Below are 6000 nucleotides of genomic sequence, written 5' to 3'. Positions count from 1 at the left end.
TTAAATGGGGGGCATAGAAAAGCTTTGGCATTTCCCTGGCTCATGCAGGGGCGGGTCCGAAGTCTGCAAGAAGAGGACGATAATAAACAGGCATTAGGGGAGCATCTCCAAGGGCAGCCTTGAGGAAGGACTGAAATGTGAAATGTAGGTGAAATTGACTTTCACCTGAGCTGGAAGGACAAATCCTTGTAAAATGGCCATGTGAAGTGTCTGCAAGGAGTCCTTCAGGAAACTCAAACTTAGAGAAATTCCCCCAGTGATTTGGTGAATTGATTCTCAGGCAAACTGGCGTGCAATGGATTAACTTCCAGGGAGTGTGTGCGAGTGACTGGCTCAGCCAGTATTGCCTCGCAGTCCTCTCAGGACATTCACCTGCCCTTCTCTAGGCCGAAACCAAAACTCACACGTGGGCGAGGACCTCCGGAGTCGTCCGCTTCGTGGTTTTTAGGCATTTTATGCTACTAGCAATGGAATCTCCTTTTTCAGATTAAGTATTACGTGGGACCTTGATGCTGAATATAGAATAGAAAGAAGAAGAGCTGCTAGGAGCCCAGGAACCCCCTCGCTGGCTCCAAAACTTCTCTGCCGGGTCCTAGGCAGGCGCCTGAGGGCCTCCAGGTCGACAACCTCCAATCTGGTTCATCCACAGAGACTCAGCTTTGGTCAGCTGGAAAGTCCCTCTAGTTAGGACACTATTCGTATCAGGCAAGAAGTTACGGTATCAGAATGAGGATGACAGAGGGGCATCTGAGTGGCTCAGTCTGTTAAGTGTCCAACTTCAGCTCAGGTCATAATCTCATGGTTCGTGGGTTCAAGCCCAGCGTGGGGCTGTGCTGACAGCTCAGAGCCTGGAGCCTGCTTCAGATTCTGTGTCTCCCTCTCCCTCTCTCTGCCCCTCCCCTGCTCGTGCTCTGTCTCTCTTTCTCTCTCTCTCTCTGTCTCAAAAATAAAATAAAATAAAAAAAAGAAAAGAAATGAGGATGAGGGAGAGTAACATCTAAAATGGGACAGGTATGCCATGTGATTTTTATTGGGTAGTTACTTTAAAAGTGCTCTCTTTAGGGGAGCTGGGGAAGTGTGCTTCGTGCCCTGTAGGTGGTTTATTCTGCCTCAGGTCCAGAGCACTAATGAGGAGGAGACCTAGGTTTGGAGCGTTATTCTGAGGGAAATGGTCCTTTCTAGAATACTGCTAGCTTTTTTTTTGTTTTGTTTTGTTTTGTTTTCAACGTTTATTTATTTTTGGTACAGAGAGAGAGCATGAACGGGGGAGGGGCAGAGAGAGAGGGAGACACAGAATCGGAAACAGGCTCCAGGCTCTGAGCCATCAGCCCAGAGCCCGACGTGGGGCTCGAACTCCCGGACCGCGAGATCGTGACCTGGCTGAAGTCGGACGCTTAACCGACTGCGCCACCCAGGCGCCCCATAGAATACTGCTAGCTTTAACATCACCGTTGCCTGTTGAGCTGAGTTCTCCAGATTGTTGAGGAAGCTCTGAACCAGGAATCCTGAAATGCTTCCCCTAATCCTGACAGGGCAGTGACAAACCCCTTCCCTCCTCTAGTCCTTGGGGTCTGCATCTGAAAATGAAGGTACAGGGCTGGCTAGATTAGCGATGCCCATGTGTTTGGATTTCACACACCAGTAAAAGCTGAAGAAGCAGAGTGGGGAGGGGGACGTGGAAGAGAAACTTCTATTAAAAAAAAAAAAAACCACTTTGGGGCACCTGGGTGGCTCAGTCAGTTAAGCGTCTGACTTTGGCTTAGGTCATGATCTCACGGTTCATGAGTTCAAGCCCCGTGTCAGGCTCTATGCTGACAGCTAAGAGCCTGGAGCCTGCGTCGGATTCTGTGTCACCCCCCCTTCTCTGCCCCTTCCCTGCTCGCACTCTGTCTCTCTCTCAAAAATAAATAAACAATAGGGGCGCCTGGGTGGCGCAGTCGGTTAAGCGTCCGACTTCAGCCAGGTCACGATCTCGCGGTCCGTGAGTTCGAGCCCTGCATCAGGCTCTGGGCTGATGGCTCAGAGCCTGGAGCCTGTTTCCGATTCTGTGTCTCCCTCTCTCTCTGCCCCTCCCCCGTTCATGCTCTGTCTCTCTCTGTCCCAAAAATAAATAAACGTTGAAAAAAAAAATTTTTTTTAATAAATAAATAAACAATAAAAAAAAATAATAAACACTTTATTTCGTCACATTAGGATATTAAAAACAAAACCATTCGGGACACCTGGGTGGCTCATTTGGTTAAACACCCGACTTTGGTTCAGGTCATGATCTGGTCCTACGTGAGTTTGAACCCCTCATTGGACTCTGTGCTGTCAGCACAGAGCCTGCTTCAGATCCTCTGTCTCTCTCTCTCTCTCTCTCTGACCCTCCTCCACTCATGTCCTCTCCCTCTCTCTCTCAAAAATAAATAGACATTAAAGAAAACAGAAATTCATTTTAAAAAAACCATTCTACTATCTATAATTTTATAACAGAAAAACATTTCAACACCATACAGCCTCTGAAGCATCTTATCTACAAATTACGGATAGCTTTTGAAATGAAATACATTTAACTTTAAAGAAAACCTCACTATATTATTCTTGCTTTTCTCATTCTACTTCACTGTGTTAGTTTTCCATTGCTGCTATAACAGATGACCACAGATTTAGTGGTTTACTCCACAGCCATGCATTGGCTCACACAGTCCACGGGCCAGAAGTCCGGGTACTGCATGATTCGGTTGGGTCCTCTGCTCAAGGCTTCACAAGGTCAAAATCAAGGTGTCTCCTGGGCAGGGTTCTTAACTGGAGGCTCCACTGGGGAAGATCCAGTTCCTTTGGATTGCAGGACTGAGGCCCCCATTTTCTTAACATGTGGCCCCGTTCACCTCCAAGCCAACAGGCACACTGAATTTATCCCATGCTTGGAGTCTCTGATTTCACTCCTGCTACCAGCAAATGAGACCTCTGCTTTTTGGGACTCGTGTGATTACATTGACCACCTGGATAATTCTTCAAAGTCAGCTGATAAGAAACCTTAGTTATATCTGCAAAGTCCTTTTTCATGTAACATAACATATTCGTGAGCGTAAGATCAAGGGGCACGGATCGCGGGGGCCAAAATTCCACCTTTCACGCCCAGCCTGGTGAAAATGGAGTAGGATAAACATTTGTAAACATTAGAAGATTCTTCCAGTTAAAATACTGGTTGTCAAATATTCTCCTGCTCTTGAGTCGACATTCAGGGTGTGTATTTGTGAGAAGTCAGGACATCGTCATTATTACAGAGTCTTGCACAGACAAGGTACCAGGGAAATGTTTGCAGAGCGAACAAGTATTAATAAGTTCATTGTTGCTCATATTGTTTTAATGCAACTTTGATTATAAATCTTGTGGCACTGTATTATCATTGTCACTAGCTACAGATTAGGAAACAAGCTAAAATCATTACAAGAATGTATTAAAATGGGAAATGATTCAGTAAATCATGGTAGAAACAATTAAAACATGAACTGCTCTGTTATATCGGCTGTGTTCCGTGCAGGGTGGGAAGTGTTGCTTTCAATCAAGGAACAAGGACAATTAATAGAGGGCCCCAAGAAGCAATAAGAACTTAATCTTTCTTCTTTCCCTCTCTCCTTCCTTCCCATCTTTCATTTTCTCCTTCTCTCTTTCTTTCTTAGAAAAAAAAAAAATTTTTAATGCGGTCCATTTTTAAATTAAATTTAAATTAAAAAATGGAATTATTTCCCAGATCTCTGCAAGCTGCAATTCTCAGCCTTGCCCAGGGCCTTTTGCCTTCCCCCCACCACCCGTCCCCACACCCTGCCCTCCCCCGGGGTGCTTAGGGCCTGCTGGGCCCTACCCCTCCCCTGCACAGCCACTGTGCCCCATGTGACATGGCCTCCCCCTGCTGTCTCACCGCCTCTGCTGGACAGTGGGCTCTCTGAGGCCAGCCACCGCTCACACTCGGGTTTCCAGGCCTGTCAGCACCCGCTGTGGGTCAGAGTCTCTCAAATGAAAAGGGAGCAGTAAATACTGAGCCACTCTGGTCCCACATTGTGATTGCTTAAGGGGAAGGGAGAGGGAGCAGAAAGGAAGAGGAGGACCCAGAATGGAGAGGAAGACAAAAGTAAGAGGAGAGATGTGGGCATAGAAGGAGAGGAGAGAGAGCAGATACAGGGAGGATGTCAGAGGGCTCCTTCAGGCATGCAACAGATTCTTGCTGTCCCTTACTGAGCTCTGGGGAGATAGCTGTGAAAACAGTGACAAAAATCCTTGCTTTCGGAGGCTTACCTTCTAGTTGGGAGGTCAGACAATATACAGGCATCAAAAAACAGGATGATTTCAGATAATGTTAGGAACTGCCTTAGGGCAATAAATAAGGTGGCATGTTAGGGAGTGACTGGAGGTGGGGGACATTTTGGATGGGGGACAGCGATGAGGAGGTAACAACTATACCAAGTCCTAGATGATGAGAAGGAGTGAACCATGCCGAGAAACAAGTGAATATTGTTCCTGGCAGAGAAAACAGCAAGTGCAAAGGCCCAGAGGCAGGAAGGAAATTGCTCTCCGTTTCAAGGAACAGAAAGGAGGCTGATGAGCTGTACTTGATGAGCAAGGGAGAGAGATGGAGGAAAATCAGGTCAGAGTGGGAGGCAAGGCTGAACCTAGTGGCTTTTTGTGTCCATTATGATAGGAGGGGTTCACACCCTGGCCCCAAACTTGTAAATAAGACAAAGTAGCTGTTATATAACCAGTTAGCCTAACACTTAGAGCGTTTTCTAGCAGCCCTGTCTAAGAGCCATCTGACTGGTGGAACTTAAGACCCAGACGCTTACAATTCTCTGAAACCGACAAGATGTGCTAGTCTTCGGTGATTTTCTTTTCTGTCCACAACGGTTATCGTTTTATTGTCCTGTAGGACATTAACTGGTTTTGTATCTAATTTGGCAATCTTACCTTATTTCTTATTTTTCCATTCGCCATAAAAATCCCTGTCTCTCAAATTTTCTCTTGAGTCCACTTTGCCACGCTGCAGATCCCCTTATTAATGAGTTAAATAAAAGGTTGACATATACCCACTATCAATTTTCATAAGAATGATGTTTTTAACCTTTTGAGAATTACATTCTGCTAAGAGGTTGGGTTTTAAGTGCACGGAAAGCAGGACAGTCAGAAGGACTGGTTTATGTTTTACAAAGAAGCCTCAGACGGCTGGGTGGTGAGCAGGCTTAGCCGGGCCCCAGGGGAAGCAAGGAGCCCGGCTAGGTGCCAGTGCCTCTGTGCAGGGAAGAGACAAATGACAGAGGTAGAGGTGGAAGTGAGTCCTCACCTACTCCCGACATTTGAGGACATTTGTCCTTGTTCGTTTCCACGCTGGATCCCTGGGATCTGTTTCAGTGGCCAGTTTTCGTCTCTGGTGTGTGAGCTCCTTGGCAGGAGCTGTGTCCAGCTTTTGTGTGACCTAAGCATCCAGCCCTGGACTGGACATAGCAGTGCTTGGCGAGGGTTTGCCGAGCGAATTCTCCTCTTCAGATCCTCCTCCTCCTCCTCTTCCCTTTCTTTCTCCCCTTCTTCCTCCTCCCCTTCTTCCTTCTTTTTTTATTGTGATAAAATATGCATAGCATAAAATTTACCATTTTAACCATTTTTAAGAGTACAGTTCAGTGGCATTAAGTACTTTCAATTGTCGTGAAACCGTCACCACCGTCCGTCTCCAGAATGTTTCCATCATCCCAAACTGAGACTCTGTCCCCCTTAAACGTGAGCGCCCCCCCTCTTCCCTTCTCCCCCAGCCCCTGGCAGCCACCATTCTGCTTTCTGTCTCCACAAATTTGACTCCTGTAGAGACCTCATCTAAGTGCAGTCCCACGATATCTGTCTTTTTGCATCTGGAGTTTTTTCATTTAGCATGATGTCATCAAGGTTCATCCGTGCTGTGGCATGTGCCAGAATTTCCTTTCTTCTTAAGGCTGAAAAACATTCCGTTGTGTGTGTATAGATCGCATTTTGTTT

The 6000-nt window shown here is 46.5% G+C and overlaps 1 protein-coding gene across 1 annotated transcript in view; it reads left to right on the top strand.

Annotated features, from left to right (window-relative positions):
* Positions 1-6000, top strand: part of GABBR2 (gamma-aminobutyric acid type B receptor subunit 2) — a 352176-nt gene that overhangs the window by 105616 nt on the left and 240560 nt on the right. The gene's annotated exons all lie outside the window — the stretch shown is intronic.

This window comes from Leopardus geoffroyi, chromosome D4, assembly GCF_018350155.1.
Source record: "Leopardus geoffroyi isolate Oge1 chromosome D4, O.geoffroyi_Oge1_pat1.0, whole genome shotgun sequence".
In the NCBI taxonomy this organism is placed as follows: domain Eukaryota; kingdom Metazoa; phylum Chordata; class Mammalia; order Carnivora; family Felidae; genus Leopardus; species Leopardus geoffroyi.
This window is presented reverse-complemented; position numbering and strand designations above follow the sequence as displayed.